The sequence below is a fragment of the Lissotriton helveticus genome, chromosome 2_2, assembly GCF_964261635.1.
Source record: "Lissotriton helveticus chromosome 2_2, aLisHel1.1, whole genome shotgun sequence".
Lineage (NCBI taxonomy): Eukaryota > Metazoa > Chordata > Amphibia > Caudata > Salamandridae > Lissotriton > Lissotriton helveticus.
The window spans coordinates 122,410,212-122,426,658 of NC_136060.1; positions in this window are offsets into that span (position 1 = coordinate 122,410,212).

The window sequence follows — 16,447 nt, forward strand, 5'->3', positions numbered from 1 at the left end:
TATCCTTACACGGTATTATGCGTCACCGCTCATTTATATATGCTATCATTTTACAGCGAGTATATCTGATGGCTTGACGTCCGTTTTGTGCATTTTTGCATGTTTTATGTTGTATGTTGCTGCTTAAGAAATTATTACAAATTCACCCGTGTCGTTGTGAGGGGACATGTATGATGATACGTGTCGTTGTCAACAGTTGGGAAAAATTTTCGCTGATACTAAAATTCACAGATATGATCTTTTTTCATATTGTGAACGAGACAGACAACACTTCACCAGTGTATGTCAAATTTGGCTATAATTATTGAAGAAAAATAAACAGCAAAATTGTGTCATTTGTAGTCACGATACTGCCTTTCCTGTAAGGAACAGGCAGCCCTAAAATTATATATCCTGATTGGACGTAAGGATAAATTATAGATTTGTGACTCTTGTACATGGTGACCTAATTTCTATATCACATTAGTCAGTGTTATTCTGCTTCCTAAGTGGCCTTCCTATGGCTCTGGACCGTAAAAGAAACCAGGTTTCATTTTTTCCTGAAGAAGGAACTGGAACATTAGCTGAGATTACCGTATCTGGTGCAGAGGGCCAGCGGTAGAGTTAAATTTGTAAACTATTGTGATTTTTTTTGTGTATCACCCATACTCTTGGTATTGTGTCACATGCCTGACTATCACCCAAGCACATCAGGCCTAGTTATTGGGGATTTTAGCTGTGTCCCATTCCTCTTTTCCGTATTCCTTTCACCAGTGAGTTTTTATTATTATCAGTGTATTGTTCAAGTTCGCACTTTCAGATTGCAGTAATGTACCATGGACCCCCATTTTATGTATAATTCCCTGTTGCATAACCAGACTGGTTTCTAAGAATTTTCTTTAGGCCTATTCTGATGTTTTTCCAGTCTGACTGTTAGGACTGTTAGGACTGATTAACTGACTCAATACTATAGTAAGATAAGCTTTCCACCTCAATAGGAGACACATTACGTTTTTTTAATATGACAAATTCAATGCCTATTCTAAAATTGTTTTTTAGTTCCTTTTTACTGCTTTCATTTTTGATGGACCAGATGTATTATAATAAAGGAAGTACCAGGACTCTCTAGTTCTTGTCTTTTGTTTCCACATCTTGATAATTAGCTTTTGTATTGCATAGTCCACCTGATGCACAATTAGTAAAAGAAAGTATCTACATGTCCCTGATAATATGTATGTGATCTCTCTTTTGAGATGTGCTAAATGAGGAATTTAGGAACACCTATATGAAATCATTGAGATAAAATGTGTTTACCCAATTAGACGATGCCACTATGTGTGAGGACATCCATTCAGATAGAATTCCCATGTCGCTATGATGATGAAAGATATGCTCTCACACGAAATCCAATTGAAGAGCCTAGAGGCACTGTTTTGCCTATTGCCTTTGTTTTTGTATTGCCTTTGAGAATGACAGTGTATTTCAACGCAGAATTGTCCCATGGCGTGTGGCCACTCCTTTGAAGATCGCAGGCCACCTGTTTGCAGTCCCCTTGTTGTACAATGAACTGTTTAAAGCATCGCACTTGCTTCATCAGAAGGCGTTCAACATCAGAAAAGAAGAAGGAGCTGGTTTTGCCACAGTCCCTTGAGATTGCAGTGCAAAAGAGCGCCTGTCATGTGCTGGTTAACCTCTGACAGTGTGCAGTCCCTTGAGATTTCAGTGCAAAAGAGCGCCTGTCATGTGCTGGTTAACCTCTGCAAGTGTGCAGTCCATTGAGCCCCTTGGCCTGAGTTTTGGCTACGCACCCCTTTTTCCCTTGCTTCAACGGAAGTGCAGTGCACCGGAGGATCCAAGAGTGGCAAAAGGCACTCCATTCTGGTGCCCATGAAAGAGCGGCCTGAGCATCCTCTGACACTGAATGATGAGTGTTGGAGCCTGAGAATGGTCCCGGGTCTGCACGAGATGATCTGTGCCCATTGACCAAGGAAGAGCACAATATCTGTAGTGTCTGCCGCAGAGGAGAGATACGGTGCACTGCCTTGAGACATTGAGACTTTGTGAATGAGCTATGAGTGTTTGCCAGGAGGGCACTCCAACAGATACTGAACATCAGAGCATGGGAGGCCTGAATCCAAAGGCCCATGCAACAACGGGAGCAGACTTGATTGGACAATAGAAGCCTGCCAGAGAGGCTTTTTGAACAGACTCTGGGCATAGTTGGTCTCACAAGAGGTTTCCGTGTGATTGTATAGACTAAGTGTTAGGAGAATGATTTTATTGTTCTGCTAGCATTATTTTAAAGTAGTATTCTGTTTAGTAAAAGCAGAATAAAGTCCATTTTCTGTGAAAGAGTATCCCCTTTTCACCTCAGAGCATTAATGAGGGTCACCACTGTTTCACTTGAACATATAATGAATTACAGAAATGCATAGGAAGACATAAAATGTTACTAGATAATTTTAGGATTTACTTTTTGCTTAGGGTTGTGAAAAATTATGATTTCATTTGTAATAGCGGTCACTACTTCGTTTACATGTTCTTAACAACGTGTTTTCTAGTGTTTTTAAACATGACATTGTCTTTTATGGGTGGGATTGTTTTTGCTGCCCAATTCACATCTGTACCCACCTCCCAACCTATGTCTCTTCCTACTTCTACTTCTTTGCATTCTTTCCAGATTTTACCTGAACATGGACTAGTTAGGAGGTCAGAGTTTACTGATAATTCCTTTTGTACAGTTTCTGCATCGACACCAGTTAGTAGTGAACATCACTAATTGTTGGGTGTGTGGTCTTATACCACATACTACAGATAGAGGCATTCCCTATTTGGTCCTGCCATACAGGCCTTTGTGCTACTGCGTGTGTAAGGAGACCTGTCCCGAGAGAGTCGCTAAGTAATAGGATTCTGCTTCAGCAACATCTTGATGATTTGATAAATATAGACCTGGACTCAGACTAGCGTGAGTCTAGGTTATTGCCTATGTAAGGGCAAAAGGAGCGTCTGAGGTACTGAAAATGTTGGTCCTGTGTCATAAACATCATCGTATCATGACGATTTTGATATCAGCAGACCGAGAATGGCTAGTACACTATGCACAAGCATTTTCATCATATTCAAATGACAGAATCACCCTGAAATCAGAGTTTTCGTCCTGAACCCTCAGGTTCCATTTTATGTACGGCAGCCATTTTGTGAGTTGCCCTCACATAGGCCAATGATTAAGGCCAAACACGATTCTGAAGGACACGTACACCTTTCCTGACTTCTCTGCGACCTGGGCAAGCTGACTCCACTGCCCAAGGCCAATCCTGGTCGACCAGTTCCTTTCCCAGTAGCTGATCAAGATTAAGCATGAAGGCACAGGAGATCGTAAACCTTTATTGCACACAACTATGTCTTATCTTACTCACACCTGTCTCTGCTCCTTTCTTTATGGCCTGTTTACGATGGGGATGTGCCGGGTTTTTATTATGGGTTTGTGCAGCTGGTGTAAGAAGGAATGTTGGGTTTTGCATGCTTGCAAAACCTAGGACTGCCCCTTGCTTTTGTACTGAGTCATGTAACGCTAAAAAACATATAAAAGGCCTCTGTCCTCTGTGTTCCTCAAAGTTTGGTTGGTTGAAATGAGATGTTTTTTTTTTTTGCGCAACTCCTTTGAAAAGAAATGTCCATGCGTTTTTCATGTTTGTGTATTTTGTTCTATCATGAATTGTTCTTGCTGGTTCTGTGTGTCCGAAAGTTGTATTTGAAAGCTGATACCCACTATTGGTGATCTACTATCAAACAGGAGGGTATCCTTACACGGTATTATGCGTCACCGCTCATTTATATATGCTATCATTTTACAGCGAGTATATCTGATGGCTTGACGTCCGTTTTGTGCATTTTTGCATGTTTTATGTTGTATGTTGCTGCTTAAGAAATTATTACAAATTCACCCGTGTCGTTGTGAGGGGACATGTATGATGATACGTGTCGTTGTCAACAGTTGGGAAAAATTTTCGCTGATACTAAAATTCACAGATATGATCTTTTTTCATATTGTGAACGAGACAGACAACACTTCACCAGTGTATGTCAAATTTGGCTATAATTATTGAAGAAAAATAAACAGCAAAATTGTGTCATTTGTAGTCACGATACTGCCTTTCCTGTAAGGAACAGGCAGCCCTAAAATTATATATCCTGATTGGACGTAAGGATAAATTATAGATTTGTGACTCTTGTACATGGTGACCTAATTTCTATATCACATTAGTCAGTTTTATTCTGCTTCCTAAGTGGCCTTCCTATGGCTCTGGACCGTAAAAGAAACCAGGTTTCATTTTTTCCTGAAGAAGGAACTGGAACATTAGCTGAGATTACCGTATCTGGTGCAGAGGGCCAGCGGTAGAGTTAAATTTGTAAACTATTGTGATTTTTTTTGTGTATCACCCATACTCTTGGTATTGTGTCACATGCCTGACTATCACCCAAGCACATCAGGCCTAGTTATTGGGGATTTTAGCTGTGTCCCATTCCTCTTTTCCGTATTCCTTTCACCAGTGAGTTTTTATTATTATCAGTGTATTGTTCAAGTTCGCACTTTCAGATTGCAGTAATGTACCATGGACCCCCATTTTATGTATAATTCCCTGTTGCATAACCAGACTGGTTTCTAAGAATTTTCTTTAGGCCTATTCTGATGTTTTTCCAGTCTGACTGTTAGGACTGTTAGGACTGATTAACTGACTCAATACTATAGTAAGATAAGCTTTCCACCTCAATAGGAGACACATTACGTTTTTTTAATATGACAAATTCAATGCCTATTCTAAAATTGTTTTTTAGTTCCTTTTTACTGCTTTCATTTTTGATGGACCAGATGTATTATAATAAAGGAAGTACCAGGACTCTCTAGTTCTTGTCTTTTGTTTCCACATCTTGATAATTAGCTTTTGTATTGCATAGTCCACCTGATGCACAATTAGTAAAAGAAAGTATCTACATGTCCCTGATAATATGTATGTGATCTCTCTTTTGAGATGTGCTAAATGAGGAATTTAGGAACACCTATATGAAATCATTGAGATAAAATGTGTTTACCCAATTAGACGATGCCACTATGTGTGAGGACATCCATTCAGATAGAATTCCCATGTCGCTATGATGATGAAAGATATGCTCTCACACGAAATCCAATTGAAGAGCCTAGAGGCACTGTTTTGCCTATTGCCTTTGTTTTTGTATTGCCTTTGAGAATGACAGTGTATTTCAACGCAGAATTGTCCCATGGCGTGTGGCCACTCCTTTGAAGATCGCAGGCCACCTGTTTGCAGTCCCCTTGTTGTACAATGAACTGTTTAAAGCATCGCACTTGCTTCATCAGAAGGCGTTCAACATCAGAAAAGAAGAAGGAGCTGGTTTTGCCACAGTCCCTTGAGATTGCAGTGCAAAAGAGCGCCTGTCATGTGCTGGTTAACCTCTGACAGTGTGCAGTCCCTTGAGATTTCAGTGCAAAAGAGCACCTGTCATGTGCTGGTTAACCTCTGCAAGTGTGCAGTCCATTGAGCCCCTTGGCCTGAGTTTTGGCCACGCACCCCTTTTTCCCTTGCTTCAACGGAAGTGCAGTGCACCGGAGGATCCAAGAGTGGCAAAAGGCACTCCATTCTGGTGCCCATGAAAGAGCGGCCTGAGCATCCTCTGACACTGAATGATGAGTGTTGGAGCCTGAGAATGGTCCCGGGTCTGCACGAGATGATCTGTGCCCATTGACCAAGGAAGAGCACAATATCTGTAGTGTCTGCCGCAGAGGAGAGATACGGTGCACTGCCTTGAGACATTGAGACTTTGTGAATGAGCTATGAGTGTTTGCCAGGAGGGCACTCCAACAGATACTGAACATCAGAGCATGGGAGGCCTGAATCCAAAGGCCCATGCAACAACGGGAGCAGACTTGATTGGACAATAGAAGCCTGCCAGAGAGGCTTTTTGAACAGACTCTGGGCATAGTTGGTCTCACAAGAGGTTTCCGTGTGATTGTATAGACTAAGTGTTAGGAGAATGATTTTATTGTTCTGCTAGCATTATTTTAAAGTAGTATTCTGTTTAGTAAAAGCAGAATAAAGTCCATTTTCTGTGAAAGAGTATCCCCTTTTCACCTCAGAGCATTAATGAGGGTCACCACTGTTTCACTTGAACATATAATGAATTACAGAAATGCATAGGAAGACATAAAATGTTACTAGATAATTTTAGGATTTACTTTTTGCTTAGCGTTGTGAAAAATTATGATTTCATTTGTAATAGCGGTCACTACTTCGTTTACATGTTCTTAACAACGTGTTTTCTAGTGTTTTTAAACATGACATTGTCTTTTATGGGTGGGATTGTTTTTGCTGCCCAATTCACATCTGTACCCACCTCCCAACCTATGTCTCTTCCTACTTCTACTTCTTTGCATTCTTTCCAGATTTTATCTGAACATGGACTAGTTAGGAGGTCAGAGTTTACTGATAATTCCTTTTGTACAGTTTCTGCATCGACACCAGTTAGTAGTGAACATCACTAATTGTTGGGTGTGTGGTCTTATACCACATACTACAGATAGAGGCATTCCCTATTTGGTCCTGCCATACAGGCCTTTGTGCTACTGCGTGTGTAAGGAGACCTGTCCCGAGAGAGTCGCTAAGTAATAGGATTCTGCTTCAGCAACATCTTGATGATTTGATAAATATAGACCTGGACTCAGACTAGCATGAGTCTAGGTTATTGCCTATGTAAGGGCAAAAGGAGCGTCTGAGGTACTGAAAATGTTGGTCCTGTGTCATAAACATCATCGTATCATGACGATTTTGATATCAGCAGACCGAGAATGGCTAGTACACTATGCACAAGCATTTTCATCATATTCAAATGACAGAATCACCCTGAAATCAGAGTTTTCGTCCTGAACCCTCGGGTTCCATTTTATGTACGGCAGCCATTTTGTGAGTTGCCCTCACATAGGCCAATGATTAAGGCCAAACACGATTCTGAAGGACACGTACACCTTTCCTGACTTCTCTGCGACCTGGGCAAGCTGACTCCACTGCCCAAGGCCAATCCTGGTCGACCAGTTCTTTTCCCAGTAGCTGATCAAGATTAAGCATGAAGGCACAGGAGATCGTAAACCTTTATTGCACACAACTATGTCTTATCTTACTCACACCTGTCTCTGCTCCTTTCTTTATGGCCTGTTTACGATGGGGATGTGCCGGGTTTTTATTATGGGTTTGTGCAGCTGGTGTAAGAAGGAATGTTGGGTTTTGCATGCTTGCAAAACCTAGGACTGCCCCTTGCTTTTGTATTGAGTCATGTAACGCTAAAAAACATATAAAAGGCCTCTGTCCTCTGTGTTCCTCAGACTACCTCATTCACTTGCTACGGCTTCTGGGTGACATGGCCTCACTATGTTAAATTTAATAAAGATGTCTTTTCATATTACAGCTTCTGTGCCAAGTTTTTGTTATATTAGTAAGTATTCCCTGAGAACCAAAATTACCAAGTTCTTCAGTTGGCGCCCTAACGCGGGGATCATCAGAGAAGTGACTTTCTGTGGGAGTGATCGTGCAAGGAGACTGAAATAAACTGAGGAGGACAGAACAGGATTCTAGTAAGAAGGTACTCTGTGCACGGGGATTCTAGAGATTCTTTAATTCTGCGGCCCAGTATATTTCTGATCTTCCTGATTTTTGATCCTCCACATGATGTCACTCCTGACTGATAACCTTTTTGCGTGAGTATTCTTAAAAAGACCATTAGGTCATGTAGAACTTGACAGTTAGAATCTGGATAACATTTTGATTAGTAAAAGTAAGAGCTAAATATAAGTGGGTCGCTCCCAGTCCTTTGTTCTTTGGTTCTTCGATTTTGATTGCTTCTTAGTTTGTTTGGTCCTTAGTTTTATTTGAATATTGCAATTTTCAAAAACCGAGGGTCTTGTATATTTACGAGTGTATCGATAGAGATAACCCCTTGAAGTTTGAAGCTAGATTAGTGAGCTATAAGATGCCTGGCGAATTTGGAGATTTGTGTTGGCCAACTTTGTATACGTTTGGATTAGCCGGCTTCACCTAAAGGTTTAGATTTAAAAAAAACATATTTCTTCCTTGGTGATTTTGTATCCCCAGGGAATTAAAATATGACATAATACAAAACAAGGATCCTTTGTTCTGCGCAGTTTTATGAATGGAGATATGCAGAACACTTTTTTGTGTTCTGCCAGCCAAAACTAGTGAATTAAGTGTATAGTGGCTTTGTGCACATACAGCAGTCTGTTGGGCTGTGTTTTTGCAGTCTTTTGGAACCCTATTGAGACGTGTTTCTTGTAAATATGACTTACACTAGTATTTACAAATGGCTTTGTTTTCGTCCTGAGTGTCGATTTGTGGGTTCAATGTGTGTTTCAATGTCTATGTGGTTTTTCTCATTAATGTAACTTCAGTAATAGCTACAGCACTGTATTGTGTGTCCTGAATGTTTGAATACTTTCTCTTTATGTTTGCAATGAGCTCAATGTGTTTGTGGGTTCTTGATTTCAGTCTGTTAAGTAAAATGTCAGATTAATTAATATTTAGTAGAAATTAAGTAACACTCCAGCAATTTACTATGTCACATGCTAAAATCGCTATATGTTGCTATTTAATTTACAGTATAAGCAAAAACGCATATGTGCAAACTGTTAAATGCTTAAAATAGATAAGTTAAAATTCACATTCACTAGGAATACGAAGGGCCTCAAAAATAATTGTGTCTTTTGTAGCAAAACGAATTTGTAGCGTTTTTACTTACATGCATTGTAGTACATGTAAAAGGCAAACACTTCAGCTAAAGTGAATTTTTGCTAGATTTAAATGCATCTTTTTGCACGCGCATTTTTAAATCTTGAAATGTCTGTTTTCAGTAAAACTGAAAGCGTGCTCAGGTTTCAGCACTCTTTCAGGTTTCAGCCTTTCCTGCCTTAAGGCAGCAGATGTTGTTTTTCGAAGGCCATAAATAGCATTGGAATGTTTATTTAGCCCAGGACTTAGCCGTTAGTTAATCACAGTTGGCCTTTTTCATTTCAGAGTAGTGTTTTAGAGGGTTACAAAAATAAGGTTCATCACTTTGTATCACTGGAAGACATTCCAAATGGGGTTTTCTTCTCTTTAAGCATTTTTTTCAAAGTATGTTATTTGGTTCTGTCGCTAAATACTGATTGTCCTTTAAAAATGGCGCGAAACATGTCATGTTTTAAGTTAGGGTTTTTGTGCGTAGGCGCATAAATGAATGCATCTAAAAATAATAGGCAGGGGATGCAGCTTACCTTTATATGTGTAGTTATCATAAAAACAGATAATTGGTTTCATTGAACGAAAAATTATTAATTATGGAAAAATTATTTGAGAAAAAAATAAGTGCTTTTTAAAATCGTTTTTTGATATTTATAAAGCTTAATACTCATACTATTACCTCCTAGTATTAAAATTTGATTTAAGTTATGTGTTACGGTGTAATTAGGTAATTTACATGTTGGTTTTCACTTGGCGCAGGCGTAAAAAATTCATTTTTCCAAGGATTTACATGAGATATGACTAATGTCTAATATCTGTAATGTGTAATGAACATCCTGAGGATGATTAATATGTAAAACAATTATAGGATATTTATTTTTAAGTGCCCCAAAGATAAAAGTCGAAATTGAGTTAAATGGGATTTTAACACAGATTCTTGTCATTTACCATAGCTTGAAAGTGTCTCTGGCTTCAGTAAATGCATACATTTGTGCATAATCCAAACTTGTGGGTTGTTATTGAGGTTGTTTTTCATAGCTCAGTGAGCCAATGTGCCCGGTGCAGACGTTTATGTTTAAATCAGGGTTGAAGGTTCTAACTTTAGCAGGGCCCATTTAGGCGTTCATCAATGTTAGGTTGCTAAAATGAGTACCATTGTATAGGGTGGTAGCAAGCATTTGTTCTAAAAACTGGTATGTGTGAACCCTTCACAGTAAATGTAGTAGGCCTTCTGTCTTTGTCATGTTGACATTGTGACCTTTTAAATTCGAGCCTTGTCTCTGTGAAATGCAGAATAACCTTGCTAAACAGGCCTCTGAAAGGTGGAATTTCTGGTTTAAAGTTAAAGACTTAATTCCAAAGGGAAATATAAAAAAGGTTTCTTGAAAGGTTTCTTTAAAAGTCCCAACATCATGACATTTGTATTTCTGCTCTAAAAAAATGTCTGCTAGTACAGAAAACGGATTGTTGCTTTACATCTCAGACAAAAAAAATAGGATGCAGCCTTTTACTAACATGTTGAAGCCTACATGAATAAGTAAGAACGATTTGCCAATTAAGAAGTTTTTTTATCGTGGAGATTGTGGCACAAGGCTAATTTTAGGTGTCAGGGAAAGGATTTTACCTCTAAAAGTTAAAAAGGCTTCATGTTGCAAGGTGACTGACAAGATGGTAACAGTTAAGTAATGGAAATTTATTTTTGTGTTTGTTAATGTGTATCATGTTTTGTCTTCCGCTTAAAAGTTACAATTGATGTCTGTTTATTATCAAAAATGTCTATCTTTTGTGTGCTGTGTATTTTTTCCTTTTCGCTTCTGCTCACACATAATTCATGGATTGCTCTGGGGGATTTTAAGCCTAACAAGACACGTGAGTTTGGTTGGTTGAAATGAGATGTTTTTTTTTTTTGCGCAACTCCTTTGAAAAGAAATGTCCATGCGTTTTTCATGTTTGTGTATTTTGTTCTATCATGAATTGTTCTTGCTGGTTCTGTGTGTCCGAAAGTTGTATTTGACAGCTGATACCCACTATTGGTGATCTACTATCAAACAGGAGGGTATCCTTACACGGTATTATGCGTCACCGCTCATTTATATATGCTATCATTTTACAGCGAGTATATCTGATGGCTTGACGTCCGTTTTGTGCATTTTTGCATGTTTTATGTTGTATGTTGCTGCTTAAGAAATTATTACAAATTCACCCGTGTCGTTGTGAGGGGACATGTATGATGATACGTGTCGTTGTCAACAGTTGGGAACAATTTTCGCTGATACTAAAATTCACAGATATGATCTTTTTTCATATTGTGAACGAGACAGACAACACTTCACCAGTGTATGTCAAATTTGGCTATAATTATTGAAGAAAAATAAACAGCAAAATTGTGTCATTTGTAGTCACGATACTGCCTTTCCTGTAAGGAACAGGCAGCCCTAAAATTATATATCCTGATTGGACGTAAGGATAAATTATAGATTTGTGACTCTTGTACATGGTGACCTAATTTCTATATCACATTAGTCAGTTTTATTCTGCTTCCTAAGTGGCCTTCCTATGGCTCTGGACCGTAAAAGAAACCAGGTTTCATTTTTTCCTGAAGAAGGAACTGGAACATTAGCTGAGATTACCGTATCTGGTGCAGAGGGCCAGCGGTAGAGTTAAATTTGTAAACTATTGTGATTTTTTTTTGTGTATCACCCATACTCTTGGTATTGTGTCACATGCCTGACTATCACCCAAGCACATCAGGCCTAGTTATTGGGGATTTTAGCTGTGTCCCATTCCTCTTTTCCGTATTCCTTTCACCAGTGAGTTTTTATTATTATCAGTGTATTGTTCAAGTTCGCACTTTCAGATTGCAGTAATGTACCATGGACCCCCATTTTATGTATAATTCCCTGTTGCATAACCAGACTGGTTTCTAAGAATTTTCTTTAGGCCTATTCTGATGTTTTTCCAGTCTGACTGTTAGGACTGTTAGGACTGATTAACTGACTCAATACTATAGTAAGATAAGCTTTCCACCTCAATAGGAGACACATTATGTTTTTTTAATATGACAAATTCAATGCCTATTCTAAAATTGTTTTTTAGTTCCTTTTTACTGCTTTAATTTTTGATGGACCAGATGTATTATAATAATGGAAGTACCAGGACTCTCTAGTTCTTGTCTTTTGTTTCCACATCTTGATAATTAGCTTTTGTATTGCATAGTCCACCTGATGCACAATTAGTAAAAGAAAGTATCTACATGTCCCTGATAATATGTATGTGATCTCTCTTTTGAGATGTGCTAAATGAGGAATTTAGGAACACCTATATGAAATCATTGAGATAAAATGTGTTTACCCAATTAGACGATGCCACTATGTGTGAGGACATCCATTCAGATAGAATTCCCATGTCGCTATGATGATGAAAGATATGCTCTCACACGAAATCCAATTGAAGAGCCTAGAGGCACTGTTTTGCCTATTGCCTTTGTTTTTGTATTGCCTTTGAGAATGACAGTGTATTTCAACGCAGAATTGTCCCATGGCGTGTGGCCACTCCTTTGAAGATCGCAGGCCACCTGTTTGCAGTCCCCTTGTTGTACAATGAACTGTTTAAAGCATCGCACTTGCTTCATCAGAAGGCGTTCAACATCAGAAAAGAAGAAGGAGCTGGTTTTGCCACAGTCCCTTGATATTGCAGTGCAAAAGAGCGCCTGTCATGTGCTGGTTAACCTCTGACAGTGTGCAGTCCCTTGAGATTTCAGTGCAAAAGAGCGCCTGTCATGTGCTGGTTAACCTCTGCAAGTGTGCAGTCCCTTGAGCTCCTTGGCCTGAGTTTTGGCCACGCACCCCTTTTACCTTGCTTCAACGGAAGTGCAGTGCACCGGAGGATCCAAGAGTGGCAAAAGGCACTCCATTCTGGTGCCCATGAAAGAGCGGCCTGAGCATCCTCTGACACTGAATGATGAGTGTTGGAGCCTGAGAATGGTCCCGGGTCTGCACGAGATGATCTGTGCCCATTGACCAAGGAAGAGCACAATATCTGTAGTGTCTGCCGCAGAGGAGAGATACGGTGCACTGCCTTGAGACATTGAGACTTTGTGAATGAGCTATGAGTGTTTGCCAGGAGGGCACTCCAACAGATACTGAACATCAGAGCATGGGAGGCCTGAATCCAAAGGCCCATGCAACAACGGGAGCAGACTTGATTGGACAATAGAAGCCTGCCAGAGAGGCTTTTTGAACAGACTCTGGGCATAGTTGGTCTCACAAGAGGTTTCCGTGTGATTGTATAGACTAAGTGTTAGGAGAATGATTTTATTGTTCTGCTAGCATTATTTTAAAGTAGTATTATGTTTAGTAAAAGCAGAATAAAGTCCATTTTCTGTGAAAGAGTATCCCTTTTCACCTCAGAGCATTAATGAGGGTCACCACTGTTTCACTTGAACATATAATGAATTACAGAAATGCATAGGAAGACATAAAATGTTACTAGATAATTTTAGGATTTACTTTTTGCTTAGGGTTGTGAAAAATTATGATTTCATTTGTAATAGCGGTCACTACTTCGTTTATATGTTCTTAACAACGTGTTTTCTAGTGTTTTTAAACATGACATTGTCTTTTATGGGTGGGATTGTTTTTGCTGCCCAATTCACATCTGTACCCACCTCCCAACCTATGTCTCTTCCTACTTCTACTTCTTTGCATTCTTTCCAGATTTTACCTGAACATGGACTAGTTAGGAGGTCAGAGTTTACTGATAATTCCTTTTGTACAGTTTCTGCATCGACACCAGTTAGTAGTGAACATCACTAATTGTTGGGTGTGTGGTCTTATACCACATACTACAGATAGAGGCATTCCCTATTTGGTCCTGCCATACAGGCCTTTGTGCTACTGCGTGTGTAAGGAGACCTGTCCCGAGAGAGTCGCTAAGTAATAGGATTCTGCTTCAGCAACATCTTGATGATTTGATAAATATAGACCTGGACTCAGACTAGCGTGAGTCTAGGTTATTGCCTATGTAAGGGCAAAAGGAGCGTCTGAGGTACTGAAAATGTTGGTCCTGTGTCATAAACATCATCGTATCATGACGATTTTGATATCAGCAGACTGAGAATGGCTAGTACACTATGCACAAGCATTTTCGTCATATTCAAATGACAGAATCACCCTGAAATCAGAGTTTTCATCCTGAACCCTCGGGTTCCATTTTATGTACGGCAGCCATTTTGTGAGTTGCCCTCACATAGGCCAATGATTAAGGCCAAACACGATTCTGAAGGACACGTACACCTTTCCTGACTTCTCTGCGACCTGGGCAAGCTGACTCCACTGCCCAAGGCCAATCCTGGTCGACCAGTTCCTTTCCCAGTAGCTGATCAAGATTAAGCATGAAGGCACAGGAGATCGTAAACCTTTATTGCACACAACTATGTCTTATCTTACTCACACCTGTCTCTGCTCCTTTCTTTATGGCCTGTTTACGATGGGGATGTGCCGGGTTTTTATTATGGGTTTGTGCAGCTGGTGTAAGAAGGAATGTTGGGTTTTGCATGCTTGCAAAACCTAGGACTGCCCCTTGCTTTTGTACTGAGTCATGTAACGCTAAAAAACATATAAAAGGCCTCTGTCCTCTGTGTTCCTCAGACTACCTCATTCACTTGCTACGGCTTCTGGGTGACATGGCCTCACTATGTTAAATTTAATAAAGATGTCTTTTCATATTACAGCTTCTGTGCCAAGTTTTTGTTATATTAGTAAGTATTCCCTGAGAACCAAAATTAACAAGTTCTTCAGTTGGCGCCCTAACACGGGGATCATCAGAGAAGTGACTTTCTGTGGGAGTGATCGTGCAAGGAGACTGAAATAAACTGAGGAGGACAGAACAGGATTCTAGTAAGAAGGTACTCTGTGCACGGGGATTCTAGAGATTCTTTGATTCTGCGGCCCAGTATATTTCTGATCTTCCTGATTTTGATCCTCCACATGATGTCACTCCTGACTGATAACCTTTTTGCGTGAGTATTCTTAAAAAGACCATTAGGTCATGTAGAACTTGACAGTTAGAATCTGGATAACATTTTGATTAGTAAAAGTAAGAGCTAAATATAAGTGGGTCGCTCCCAGTCCTTTGTTCTTTGGTTCTTCGATTTTGATTGCTTCTTAGTTTGTTTGGTCCTTAGTTTTATTTGAATATTGCAATTTTCAAAAACCGAGGGTCTTGTATATTTACGAGTGTATCGATAGAGATAACCCCTTGAAGTTTGAAGCTAGATTAGTGAGCTATAAGATGCCTGGCGAATTTGGAGATTTGTGTTGGCCAACTTTGTATACGTTTGGATTAGCCGGCTTCACCTAAAGGTTTAGATTTAAAAAAAACATATTTCTTCCTTGGTGATTTTGTATCCCCAGGGAATTAAAATATGACATAATACAAAACAAGGATCCTTTGTTCTGCGCAGTTTTATGAATGGAGATATGCAGAACACTTTTTTGTGTTCTGCCAGCCAAAACTAGTGAATTAAGTGTATTGTGGCTTTGTGCACATACAGCAGTCTGTTGGGCTGTGTTTTTGCAGTCTTTTGGAACCCTATTGAGACGTGTTTCTTGTAAATATGACTTACACTAGTATTTACAAATGGCTTTGTTTTCGTCCTGAGTGTCGATTTGTGGGTTCAATGTGTGTTTCAATGTCTATGTGGTTTTTCTCATTAATGTAACTTCAGTAATAGCTACAGCACTGTATTGTGTGTCCTGAATGTTTGAATACTTTCTCTTTATGTTTGCAATGAGCTCAATGTGTTTGTGGGTTCTTGATTTCAGTCTGTTAAGTAAAATGTCAGATTAATTAATATTTAGTAGAAATTAAGTAACACTCCAGCAATTTACTATGTCACATGCTAAAATCGCTATATGTTGCTATTTAATTTACAGTATAAGCAAAAACGCATATGTGCAAACTGTTAAATGCTTAAAATAGATAAGTTAAAATTCACATTCACTAGGAATACGAAGGGCCTCAAAAATAATTGTGTCTTTTGTAGCAAAACGAATTTGTAGCGTTTTTACTTACATGCATTGTAGTACATGTAAAAGGCAAACACTTCAGCTAAAGTGAATTTTTGCTAGATTTAAATGCATCTTTTTGCACGCGCATTTTTAAATCTTGAAATGTCTGTTTTCAGTAAAACTGAAAGCGTGCTCAGGTTTCAGCACTCTTTCAGGTTTCAGCCTTTCCTGCCTTAAGGCAGCAGATGTTGTTTTTCGAAGGCCATAAATAGCATTGGAATGTTTATTTAGCCCAGGACTTAGCCGTTAGTTAATCACAGTTGGCCTTTTTCATTTCAGAGTAGTGTTTTAGAGGGTTACAAAAATAAGGTTCATCACTTTGTATCACTGGAAGACATTCCAAATGGGGTTTTCTTCTCTTTAAGCATTTTTTTCAAAGTATGTTATTTGGTTCTGTCGCTAAATACTGATTGTCCTTTAAAAATGGCGCGAAACATGTCATGTTTTAAGTTAGGGTTTTTGTGCGTAGGCGCATAAATGAATGCATCTAAAAATAATAGGCAGGGGATGCAGCTTACCTTTATATGTGTAGTTATCATAAAAACAGATAATTGGTTTCATTGAACGAAAAATTATTAATTATGGAAAAATTATTTGAGA